Raw genomic sequence first — 13,469 nt, 5'->3', positions numbered from 1 at the left:
ACCAACATATTCTACGGTTGCATGGGACTGTTGCATGCAATATCCTCCACCACAAGTCCCCGATGGTAAGGGGAAGGACTCCCGTGTAGAGAGCCCTTCACTGGAGACCACCGCCACCGGACGGCAACAAGACACGCTAGGGCATGTCTAGGCAGCGGACAAAGGCAAGGGGACTACCTCGATGCCCGGCTTGCGCAGAACCAATCCTGACAACCTCCTCCGCAAGAGGCGCAGGAAAGGCTCCACACAGATAGAATACAATTGGCCAGACAGAGGGCAGCCCTGACACATTCCTCTCCCAAAGCGAAGGGGCGCTGTCAGGGACCTGTTAACCTTAACTAGACACTCTGTGGCAGTGTACAGAAGTCGGATCCGGGCAACTAAATGCCCCCCAAACCCGAAAGCTCGCAGAGTCCCAAATAAATATTTGTAATCCACCCTGTCAAACGCCTTCTCCTGGTCAAGAAACAGGAAGGCGCTCGATAAACCAGCCCTCTGAGAAAAGTGGATAATGCCCTGGAAACGTGTAGGACTGGTCAGGGTGGATCATATGGTCCAGCACAGTGCCAAGGCTAGAAGACATTGCCCTGGCAAAGATCTTGTAATCTGTGCTGAGGAGGGAGACCAGGTGCCGGTTTTTAAGAAGACAGAGATCCCCCTTCTTATGCAGCAGGGCCATCAGGACCCTGCGCCACAAGAGGGGCGTCTCCCCTGCTGTGATACTCTCCCCCAGGACCCCCGCATAGTTGTTCCCCAGGACACTCCAGAACGTCCTGAGGAACTCCACGGCCAGCCCATCCAGCCCCGGGGATTTGCCCTGGACAGGCTGTCGAGGGCACAGGGCAGCTCCCCCAGACTTATTGGGGAGTCAAGCTTTCCGGCACTCTCTGGGCCGACCTGCGGCAGGTCCTCCCACAAAACTCTGCGATTATCCTCACTGGACGAATCCGGAGAGAACAGGGCAGTGTAATAGTCTCGGACAATGGCCCTGGGCGCCCTCCAGATCCAAGACAAGGGATCTGTCGTCGGCCAGCAGTGTAAGGAGCTGCTGACGGACACCGTGCCTTTTTTCCAGCGAGTAGAAGAAGAGGGAGCCACGGTCCAGGTCCTTGAGGAACTGGATCCGTGACCTCACAAACCCGCCATGGGAACTGACGAGCTGCAGGTCCCGCAGCACCCCTACATTTCATCGTACACCAGCCGCAGGGCTGGGTCCTTGTCGGGCTGACAGAGACGTGCCTCCAGGTCGAACACCTCCTTCTCCAACTCCTTGACCCTGGATTTCCGCCTCTTTGTCAACCCCCTCGAGTACTCCTGACGGAAGACGTGGACATGAGTCTTGTCCAAATCACACCATAGCCTCAAGGAGGGGAAGCCTCCTCGCTTCCTTCTCCAGCTCGCCCAGAAACAATGGAATGAGTCCAGGAACCGCTCGTCCTCCAGCAGCAGGTTGTTAAAGTGTCAGTACGCAAACCCCGTCCGAGAACAGACCAGAACGAGTTCAGCCCACACCAGCCAGTGGTCCATGCACAGCACCTGCCACAAAGAAGCTGATGGAACGCAGCACACGAGCGCCTTGAAAATGTAAAGGTGGCCAAATCTGGATGCTCCGGCTCCAAGTGACACTAAGGTGAAAACGCTGGAGTCGGGATGGAGATGTCACCAGATGTCTACCAAGTCGAAGGACCCAACCAAGTTCCTCAGCTTACTCATACCTAGCATGCAGTGCATGACGATCACTGGTCCTGAGGGTGCAGTTGAAATCCCCCCGAGGACGATGCACTTGCCCGCGTCAATGGAGACGAGATGAGTGGACACTTTCTCACAGAAGCTCACTTGCGGCTGCGCACTCAGGGGAGCGAACATATTCACAAAGTGAAGCGCCGCACCCCCTAGGCACACAGTAAGGTGCAGCAACTGGCCTGCCACTGGCTCCTTGAATTGGAGGCTAGGTGACTCATGTAGACCCCCCCCCTCGCCACTCCAGGAGGCATGTAGCTTTGTCTCCCGGAACGGTATGGGTTTCCTGTAGGAAGCCCACTGCATACTTCTTGTCCCTGAGGACCAAGAAGTTCTGGAGCCTGTTCTGTGCATCCCTGCTGCCATTGATGCTGAGGCTAGCTATGGAAGTCTTCATTTTCAGAAGTATGTGCTACCATCACCTAGTGCAAAGTGCAAGAAGGAGAGGACGATTTTAATCCTTCCTCTCCTTCAGGAGCCCACCAAGCAATGTGTGGACCCTCCTCTTAGCGTTCCTGTTCAATCCAGGGGCCTCGAGAGCCTTGCAAGTGGACCAGAACACAAGAGGACCAGTCCAGGGCCGACTGGACTCTGTCTCGGCGACTGCGATTACTCACTAAAAAATCCTGGAGCTCCTGTAAAGGAATGAGGGCAGATCGGTGGAGGGGGGAGGGACCAGGGGATCCACCACCTCACCCGACAACGACTCTAAGTTGTCCCTGGTGCTCACCACCAAAGCCCCGTACTCCTTCCAGTCATTACCTCCAGATGCCAATCCCTCCCCTGTATTAAGTATAGGGGCTGGTTCGGAGCTGCCAGTCGGTTCCACCTCCTCCTCGATTCCCCAGGTTAAAGGGCAGAGGGGTCCTCTCTAGTCTCTTCTTGGGGATATAGGCCAAAGGATGGTGGCAGCTCAAAGCCCGGCTCCCCCTCAGGCACCAGGTCACTTGGCGAGTCTGGAAAAAGCTCCGGACCTAGGACGGAGGCGCCCAGTGCTGAAGGTTGGGAGGGAGTCAGAAGGCCTTCCTTGCCACCGCCACCCAATGACCCAGTTATTGGGGCCATGAAGGGACTGCTGCAGTCCCCTGGTGGGCCAGATGGCATCTCGGGGGTACAAGGTGGGTCGGAATGGGGCACCTCTGCAAGGGCGACACCCTCACCGATTCCCAAGGGGCCCTGCTCAGGGGACTGCAGCAAGGGGTTGGGGATTTGGGCTCCCCCCAGAGGGCAGGGGGAGGTCTTACGGGGCAGAGAACATAGGGAGAGGACATATCCGACCTCACAAGTCACCCCTCCGAGGGGTGGTGTCTCTTCCGGGCTAGGCTGGGGGCTGGGGAAACTCCATCTGCAAGGCCCCATCCGCCCTGTCCAGCCCCTCTAGAAGCTCACCCTTTGGGGTTTTGGCTGGTCTATTCTTTTTAGGACAACCACTGGCTCAGGGTCATGCGCCCCATCGTCGCCGGACCCGGGAGCCCGGGTATGAATGACACTGGGTCCAGCACATGGTGCTGAGGCGCATACGGGCCTGGGGGCATGCTGTGACAATTCGCTGGGGCAGGATGATGTTTTTCTCCCCAAGCCGGTGTCTCTGGGGATCAGGGTTGGTTTGAGGAGTCAGGGGTTTGGGAGGCTGCCTCCGAATGGTGGGTCTTCCGTCGCGCCTTCTTCTGGCACGGGGTCTCTCCCTCCACCTCGCTGGCAGCCGAGATGGTGGTGGCTGCCGGTGGCACCTCCCATTGCGGGGAGGAAGATGGAGTGGTGGCGGGACAGGAATAGCGGTGCCAGCTGTGGCTTCCTGAGTGACATTGGCAGCCTTGGAGGTGGGGCAGTTCTTTCAGACATGCCCCACCTCCTTGCAGGCATGGCACCACATGTCATCCGCCTACCAGAAGACATGGTAGGCAGCCCCCTCAAAGGTGGCATCAAATCACCCTTCTGTGCACTCCTCCTGGGTCAGACGAACAAAGACCTGGCACCGGAAGGAGTACACGTGGCAGAGGCTGGGCTCTCTGAGGCCGAGCAGGATTGGCACCATCCCGGACATGACCTCCCCCAGTTGATGAAGGTGAGGGTGGAAGAGCTCACCGGGAACGAAGGGCAGGTCGTTGGATAAAACAAGCCTCTCCACGGTGACCTCAAGAGGATCCACTGCCAGATAGGTTCCGCCTACAGTGAGCCCTTTGGCTAGGGCCAGGTGCACCTCCCACTCGGACCTCAGCAAGAACACCGCCTTCCCACACATGGGCGAGGCTGTAACAATGGCTGAGAGGCCGACAACCCCAGCCAAAGCCTTCATGCATGTTTCTACAGTCATCTCGAGGTGAATGTAGCTCTTTACCCCCATGGTCCTGGTCAGGAGGTGGAATGGTGACGGGGCCATGGAAGCGGTCACTCCCACATAGGTCTTCTTGGCGGGCCCTGCCACTGGTGATAGCGCTGCATCCACAGCTGCCCCGGAGGGCCCGGCCACCGGTGACGCTGTGGCGGATGAGTCACACCCACCCCGAGTTCTGTCGGTGGTAGCAACAGCATTTAGAAAAGGGGAGAGGGGGAAAAGGAAGGATTACCCTCTCCCTCCTGATGGTGCATAAAGTCAGAAGGGGAGGAGAGAGGGAAAAAGGACTCGGAGGCATAGAAGGGTAATGGGTGTAGGGTGGGTGGGTGTCGCTGGGTGGAGTGGAGTGGGGTGGGGTGGTGGGGGCCTAGCTGTTCTTCCCATAGGGGGTGGGGGTGGGCGATGCTTTCGCCTGGCACACGGAAGTCAGGTCCATCCCTGTTCACCAGGCAGCACCTGCTACCTGGACTTGGACACGGGTGGGGTGAGAAGGAGGGGTGGGGGGAACAAGATGTTAAATGGACACATGGACGCACCCCTTCTCCCTGAGTCCCTTCAGTAGTCTTTTTCCTCCCCCTACAAAGCAAAAAGGTCTTCACAGCCCCCACCAAACAAAAATCCAGACACCCACCGCAAATGTAATGAAACAAAAGTCCTTGCCTCCTGGCGTACCTATCTTGCAGCACCTCCTCTCTCTTCCCTCCAATTCTCCAAGCTTCAGGCCTTGCAGGCTCCAGGCCCCTGCAGCCCCGGCAACAATACCAGCAGTAGGCTTCTAGTGTCCCTTGGGCTGCAGCAAAACCAGAGCAGCTTGTAAAAGTCCAGAGGAGTATATTGGAAAAAGCAATAGTAACAGCAGGGTGTACCTCTCCAAGTAACTCTTTCGAGTACAAACCCGTTTCCATCTGTTTTTCAGATGAAGTTACATTGTTTCATAGTTTACCAGTGTGAGATTTGAACTCTTGATAATCTTTTAAATGAAAACTAAATCAACAAAATTGGGATAAATCAGGCACAGCCCCGAATTCAGGTCAGCTATAAAACCAAGAACAAAGTTTAAAGGAAACTTACAAACTTTAAATCAAAACGTGATTAAAGGGGTCAACAAAACACCCCAGTCCCCGCGGTGCCCACCGAGCACGGAAGGCCTCGAGAGTGCCAGCAGACACCGCGTGCTCCCTCTCCAGGGACATCCGGCAGCGAACGTAGCCGCGGAAGAGGGACAAACAATCGGGCGGGACTCCCCTGTCGATTGCCCGCTGCCTGGACCTGTTAATGGCCAACTTGGCCAGGCCCAGGAGCAGGTTCACGAGGAGGTCCTCCTCCTTCCTGACCCCCTTCCGCACCGGGTGCCCATAGATCAGGAGCGTGGGGCTGAAGTGCAAACAAAACATCAATAAAAGGTTTTTCAAATAACTAAAAAGGGAGTGCAGCCTACAACACCCTATGTATACATGGTCCACGGACTCCACAAGACCACATGTCCTGAGAGTCCGTGAACCTATGCATCCTCTTATTATAGGGGACTGCTGCATGCAACACCCTCCAACCCAGGTCCCCGATAGAAAGGGGGAATAGTAACAGCAGGGTGTAACTCTTTTGAGTACAAACCCATTTCCATCTGTTTTTCAGATGAAGTTACATTGTTTCACCATTGTGAGATTTGAACTCTTGATAATCTTTTAAATGAAAACCAAATCAACAAAATTGGGATAAATCAGGCACAGCCCCTAATTCAGGTCAGCTGTAAAACCAAGAACAAAGTTTAAAGGAAACTTACAAACTTTAAATTAAAATGTGATTAAAGGGGTCAACAAAACACCCCAGTCCCCGCGGTGCCCACCGAGCATGGAAGGCCTCGAGAGTGCCAGCAGACACCGCGTGCTCCTTCTCCAGGGACATCCGGCAGCGAATGTAGCCACGGAAGAGGGACAAACAATCGGGCGGGACTCCCCCGTCGATCGCCCGCTGCCTGGACCTGTTAATAGCCAACTTGGCCAGGCCCAGGAGCAGGTTCACGAGGAGGTCCTCCTCCTTCCCGTAAAGTAACTCTTTCAAGTACAAACACGTTTCCATCTGTTTCAGATGAAGTTACATTGTTTCATAGTTTATCATTGTGAGATTTGAACGCTTGATCTTGGGGTTACAAACCCAGTACCATAACCACTTGGCTATTTAGGCCAAGCTAGTTTTGCCATTGTGAGATTTGAACTCTTGATCTTTGGGTTACAAACCCAGTACCATAACCACTTGGCCATTTAGGCCAAGCCTACCTCTCTAAGTAGCAGCAGCCACAGCCAGTGCACAGCAACAGCTCCCACTCCGGTAGGACAAGCTGCACCTGAGCCCGATCAGGAAGCACAGCCTGGGCATGGGTGTTAATCACTTGTACAGATGGAAAAAAATGTGACAGACTGAAGTATGACATCTTAATCACTTGTACATAATGTTCACTATTGTAAATAAACTCCCATGAATGTCTCCCTGCCTATGGCTCTTTGTTCAGATGATCAGTGCTCATGTCACTCAGATCCAAAACCTTGGTCCCTGCACAAGATAAAGGCAGGTGTCTCAGTCCAGGGCCTCTTCCTTGTGCTTTGTGCAACCTTCCCAGCACACTGATGGTGCGCCTTCACTGTCACTGGTCACATCAGTCAGGTCTGCACCTCGATGGGGCTTATCATTGCTGCCAGAATGTCCTGGGCCAGCGGCACAGAGTTCGCTTATTATCTCTGCGTGCTCTCAGCAGCTCTGAGGTGCAGCTAGTCTCCCATCTCATGAGCATCTTTGTCAGCTAACAGTGTGGCCCTGAAGGGTTCAGCTCATAAAGGATGCCATGAGATCAGGAGAAGTTAAAGTTTTCCTGCTGCATCTCCATAATATGACCCCTGTTCACAGAGCGCAAGCGAGGTGCCATCAGCCAGGCAGGAGTCAGACATTCACATAAGCTATGTGAGAATCTGTGGAGTGTCCCCACTGCATGTTATCATCATCCTCCTGGAATGTAGGGACGATGAACATCTGCTGCGACTCCATTTAGGAGCCTTGTCACAAAAGGTATGTGCGCTGTCAATAGCCAGACAGAAGTTAAACATTCACAGATGTAATGAGGGTCTATGGTGTCTTCTCACTGCATGTCGTCATCATCCTCCACGAATCTAGCAGCTATGAGGGCCTCTGAGCAAGCCTGCCTTGTCTGGTCAGTGTGATGGCCTCATCGCCATCATCCTTGCCTTCAAGGATCTTCTCACCCTCATACCCATCGACGTCCTCCTCATTGGAGGAGACATGCAGCTCCTCTATCTCCTCCTCAGCCAGCTCCTCTCCCCATTGCAACCCCAGGTTGTGAAGACTGCAGCAAGTGATGATGATGCGTGCCACCCTCTGTGGACTATATTGCAGGGGTTCGCCAGACTGGTCCAGGCACCAGAACCTCATTTTCAACACTCAGGTGGTTTGCTCCACCAAAGTGCAAGTTGCAGCATGAGCCTAATTATATCTTCTCCCTGCTGCAGTCTGAGGCCACCGCACGGGTGTCATCAGTCATGTCCTCTGTGGCAATGCCTTGTCCTCGAGGAGCCAACCCTGCAGTCCCTCTGGACCCTGGGAGATATAAGGGATCTGAGACCTACTGAGAATGTAAGAGTCATGGACACTCCCAGGGAACCATGTGCAGACCTGCAGAATGTATTTGTGGTGGTCACACGCCAGCTGAACATTCAGCGAATGGAAGCTCTTGTGGTTGGCGTAGTTGACTGCTTGTTGCCACGGAGACCTGAGCGCAACGTGAGTGCAGTCGATGGCACCCTGCACCTGTGAGAAACCCGAGATCTGGGAAAATCCCAGCACTCTTCAATCCTGGCTTTCCAGATCCTGGGTAAAATGCAGAAAGTTGTGTGCCTTTTCAAAGATGGCACCCGTTACCTCATGGATGCATTTGTGGGTGGAGGCTTGTGATATCCCACAGAGGTCACCCGTGGAGCCCTGAAAGGAACCACTGGCATAGAAATTGAACGTCGCGGTCACTTTCATAGCCACTGGCATTGGATGCCCTCCTTGTCCCCATGGCATGAAATCCTGCAGTGGGTGGCAGATGTGACTGACCAGTTCCCTGGACATGTGCAGTCTCAGCAACGCTGATTCTCAGTCATCTGCAGGAATAAAAGACATTGTTTACAGACCCTTGGGCTGGCTAAATGCCGACCAGCAATGGCTCACTGTGGCTCTTCAGTGGTGTGCGCGGAAGCCCCAGCAGTCCCTTCTTCCTGAGGGTGCTGCTCCTCCCTCTGCCAAGCCAGGCACCTCCTTGCTCCCTTCTCCATTGTCTCTGCTCTCTGTATCTCATGAGGCATACAGCTAGGTCACCAGGCTCCACGTTCCTGATGTACTCCTCCTGCAGGATGAAAGAGAGAGACGCATGGGTTAGTTTGGGTATACCAAGAATCTCTCTTGGTTAAGTCTGAAGGCCCCTTAACACACCCCGGAGAGTGCTGGCCACCATTTGGATGGCCAGAGTTTAGTGCACTGCATGGCTGCCCAAAACCCCACCCACCTCCACCCCACTCCACCTCTGTCCCACTGACCAATTGGCGGCAGCTTCACTCACTGGACTAAATGCTGTGCTCTCAGCTCTGGTGCAGGCATTCTCCTAACCCACGCTGCAAGGCTGCACTGTTAGTTTGAACTGTGGGGGAGACTGGTCCAAATTGGGATGAAGACATTGCAAAGGGCTATGACCGCCTCCACCAGTGACTGCTCCGTAGCCTGATTTAGCAAGGAGATTGTACAATGTACCCAGTCGGCCAACTGTTCTGCAGTCCACTAAAACACTTATTAATTTACAATCTGTGCCCGAGGGGTGAAAAGCACTGGAGCATTTGGCGGCCCTTTCATGCCTCTGCGTTGCTTGAGTGGGCAGATAAACTAGAGGCCCGATTGCTCAATTGTGAATGTGGCTGCACCTGAACTGTCTCAGCTGTGGAGGAATAGTCACTTTATACAAGGTTTCCCTAATGCATGGCCATTTCCCTCCCCACCCTCACCGCCCCACGTGTGCTTGTGCATTACCATCAGATGGTGCTGCCTTGCCCCCCAAACTCACCCCAATCGCAGTGCAGCCCTTGTCCTGGCATCGCACTCTCAGCCAGCCAGGAAAAAGCGACTTACCTGTGCCCTCAACTGAATGCACGGCACCTCAACTTTGAAGTCGAACAGGCAACCTTCGCAAGAACTGCGCAACGTTAGTGAGCACTCCAAGTTCCCCTCGAAATGCAGCTCGCCAGGTGCACACCTTATAAATGCTGTTGTGAAACACGTCAGCGTGCAATCACACCTACATGGCCAGATGATCCAGCACGTGAGGATAATTCTGGCGAGCAGGGCTTATAATAATATACAGATACATTAAAATGAACTTCCCGATGTCCGGTGGCGAGAAACGTGACCCACCATTGATGGGTGGGGCGTCGACTGCAGTTGGTTTCTCAACGGCATGAAACTGATTTTTGGTCTTCCCACAATATTGTCCGCTTATGCCCGCCATGGCGCCTGACGCCAACAGGCACGGAAAATTCTGCCCTTAGACACTGAGAGGAAGACTCAAAAGAAAGAGTCGCTGCTGAAAACTCAAAACACAGAAATTGCAACTGCCATTACTGAGGGAGCCTATCAAAACCAAAAAGTGCCAGAAACCTCATTGAGACAAAGCGTGTAGGAGCGCCAGCTTGGATTTCCTAACAGCATTTAAAGCTGTGCACACTTTTAATTTTAAATGACCATGATTCAAAAATCTACCTCAACAGACCAGTTTGGATTTGGATATCCAAGGCCCAGACCAGTCACAAAATTGGAGGATTCACAAAGAGATTCCTTAGATACAAGATTGTTTCAGATTTAGACAAAAAGACAGAGCTGAACACTGCTTTATTCTGTAGGTCCAAGAGACGATATAATAGCTAGATAAGGAATCAATGCATCCTCAGCAAAATTTGACAAAGTTTTAAAATCATTTGACACAAGTTTTAAAATCATTTGGCACTTATTTTATCTTGAGCAGTAACAAAATCCTTGAAAGAGCAAGCATGCTCATAGCCAGGAGAACCTGTTGACTCCTTTATTAATGAGCTTTACAGAATGGCTGAAGACTGTGACTACCGTGACCTAATCAGGGACAGAATTGTTGTTGGAGTGGCGGACAATGCACGTTCAGACATGCTTCAAGCTAAGGAAGGTTTGACCCCTGAAAAGACCACTCAGATGGTCAGGCAATCTGTAATCCATTCGCAGCACAGATCCATCTGAAGGGATGAAAGCAAGCCATGGTACAGAGCAACACCCACTGTCCAGCTAGTAAAACAGCAGAGGAGCGGTGACACACCAGGCCTAGGGAAGCAATACCCTAACTGACCACTAGAGGTTGGGCGAGCATGCCAGAGCTGTGGAGCCAAGCGTCCCACAGTCGTGATCAGTCTCCAGCAGTCTCAGTACAGTGTTTTAGTTGCAACTGCATAAGACATTTTGGAAAGCTATGCAAAGCTAACAACCAGAAGCATAGATGATCCCAAGGTGATTCACAAGGGAAAGGTACCACAACAAGAGGAAACACAACCACATTTCTTGGGTGAGGTCAAAGATCAGGGATTTTCTTTCTGGAACGTAGACATCTCAGTTAATGGTAATCTCGCAAAATTTAAATTGGACACAGGAGCTTCTTGGACAAGGAACCATGACTGAGACACACCTGGCTACGAACGACAGACACACCACTCTACGGGCCTGGAGGAACCTGACTTCCAGTTTTGGACATGATTCTGGAACCATTAAGATATGACAGCAGAAAGTCATGTACGTCATCTACGTACCACCAGTCTTTTTCTCTTCTGAGCAGATTTGCCTGTGTTGCCCTGAACCTTCTGAAAATGGCAGATGACGTCAAAACAACCTCAGTCATTAATTATACCAAACTTCAAGTTTCTGAGAGCCCCAGTGAAAAAGATACTCTCGACTGGGACTTCAGTTCTGAATTGTCTTCCCTCTTTGCAGAGCTACTTTGTCCATTTTCTTTGCAGGTGTCAGAAGCTCCTTGTTGGTCAGACCAGCCAACCACTCAGATGGTCAGACCAGCCAACCACTCAGATGGTTACCACACTGTCTCAAATGGAAGACAGCCAAGAGATGATCCAGCAACAAGAAGCGCCTCAACCTCTGGCTCCGACATCTGTCGGTAAGATACCTCAAGACACCACAACACAGATGCTTCAACCTCCAGCCAGTACAAATGTTATCCAGACAATGCAGGAAGAGAGAAACAGCCATCAACCAACTACAGCACACCTCAGTGAGGCAAGGAAGAAAACCAATGAGAAAGTCATTGCACAGAAAGGTAAACTGCAAGGTGAGTCCATTGGTAAGTCACACTCACACAATATGAAGAGACATCTTCCATTCTAACATGCATCATGGAAAACACATAGGCAGAAAAACAGAATGAGCTTTATAGACAAGCTGTGAATGTGTTCTCCCCATAAGGAACAGGATAAACTAATGTCCATTGATAACACCAAATGGGGAGTTGGGAAGGAGCAGTTCAACTCCAAAGAATGAAAACAGAGAATTAAGATCAACTAACCAAACGCCAGAATGTCCACATTCAAAGCAACCTCCTTTTCAACAAGGTTTACACAGTACAACAAAGTCTACCATACCTCCAGCTACTGTAAAGAAAAGATCTGGAAGAATTATAAAGCCTCCAGACTGCCTGAACCTGTAAACACAGAGATTTGATGGGAGGAGAAGGGGTAGTAGAAGTAATGTTGGGTAAACAAGAATGTATTGTAAATGCCTTGGATAAAGACTTGGGGGAGGTGTCATATAAGGGTCTGAGATAGAAAGGGTTAATGTGGGATTGGGTATAGTACTGCCCACACTGTGATGTAAAGGAACACAAGACCTGAGTCTAGAGGGCAGCCTCATACTGCACAGAGACGTGTGTAGAGCCAAGTATGGAGACAGCTTCCAGCTTTGACCTTATACTGTATGTATGTATATAGTTACAAGTGATTAATATACACTTACTGTTAAACTACACAAGACTCAGAACCTCTTCATGAGACCTACCAAACTATACACATCTTATAACAGTAGCCTCTGGCTTTCATGAGCTACATGAGGCTGTTCCAACCACAACTCCTATGAAATGCAGATGGCTCTGACAACATCAATCATCCCATCAAATTTATTGAGCAATGGAAAACAATGCTTTGTTCCACTCCTGACACCTTGTAACATGAAGTACATCTCATGGCTGCTGACACTAAAATAAATTAAATTAAACTCTAAGTCTTTGTTTTGGTCAGCGGGTATCTTACATGAGCTGAAACTGTCTGCATGGTTAAGTCTACAACCCAAGCTACTGAGAAATTCAGCCAGGCAGTTTTTTTATGTATAGAGTGCAGAATTTCATCATAGATGACAGATTCAAGTTTCCCAAAGCCAAAAACTTTAGGCCCAGGTTGACAAGAGCTGAGGCTTATGGAGCTCCAAGTGTATATGAAATAGTGCTGTTTAACAGATAAAAACTATGTACTGAGTTCTGAATAAACTTCTTGCCTTTTCCAGTTGGAATCACCTTACAAATGACTATGGCACATTATCCTTCCTTGGTTTCCATGGTCATAAACACTGAACAAAACACTCCTCTAATCATGGGCCTCCGTAGGATTGTCCATGTGTGGTTTCAGTGCTACACGTCCATATGCATTGGATCCTTAATTGCCATTGGCTCCATTTTCTTTCCTCAACGGCTTGAGCTGCACCACATGGTCTGTAACTGTGTCATCCTGCTTGACATGCAACTGAGTTTTGAATCCTATATTTTGGTCAGGGCTATGATGCCTACTTCCACCACTACCTCTTCTAACTCCGCACTCCCGTTGCTGCTGAAACCCTAGTCCATGTTTTTTTCAGCTCCAGACTTGATTCCTCCAAAAGCCTTTGGTCCAACCTCCAAAATGCCTCTGTCCATGAACTCCAGTTTGTCTTCAATTCTGCCAATGACATCCACTTCTGCTTCTGTATCCCTCCAAAACTTGCCAAACTAAAGGAGCTCCCTTTCCCCCAATATAATGATTTTGTTTTCAATTCCAATGCTTCAAGAACTAACACCTCCATACTGGGCCAAATCCAGGAAACCCCTGCTCCTGTGTTGTAAGCCCCCATTCTTTCTCACAATGTATCCAGCCATAGTACCATTTGCCATACCCCATGCCAACCAAGGTCTGACGTAGCCTTAGACACTCACCAGTGTAGCTATCTTTCTGCAATGCCCCTCCCTGACTTCAACCAAATGCTGACAAACCCTGAGTAACTGCCCCACCAAAGGCTCTGGGATTCCCAA

The sequence above is a fragment of the Carcharodon carcharias genome, chromosome 7, assembly GCF_017639515.1.
Source record: "Carcharodon carcharias isolate sCarCar2 chromosome 7, sCarCar2.pri, whole genome shotgun sequence".
Lineage (NCBI taxonomy): Eukaryota > Metazoa > Chordata > Chondrichthyes > Lamniformes > Lamnidae > Carcharodon > Carcharodon carcharias.
This window is presented reverse-complemented; position numbering follows the sequence as displayed.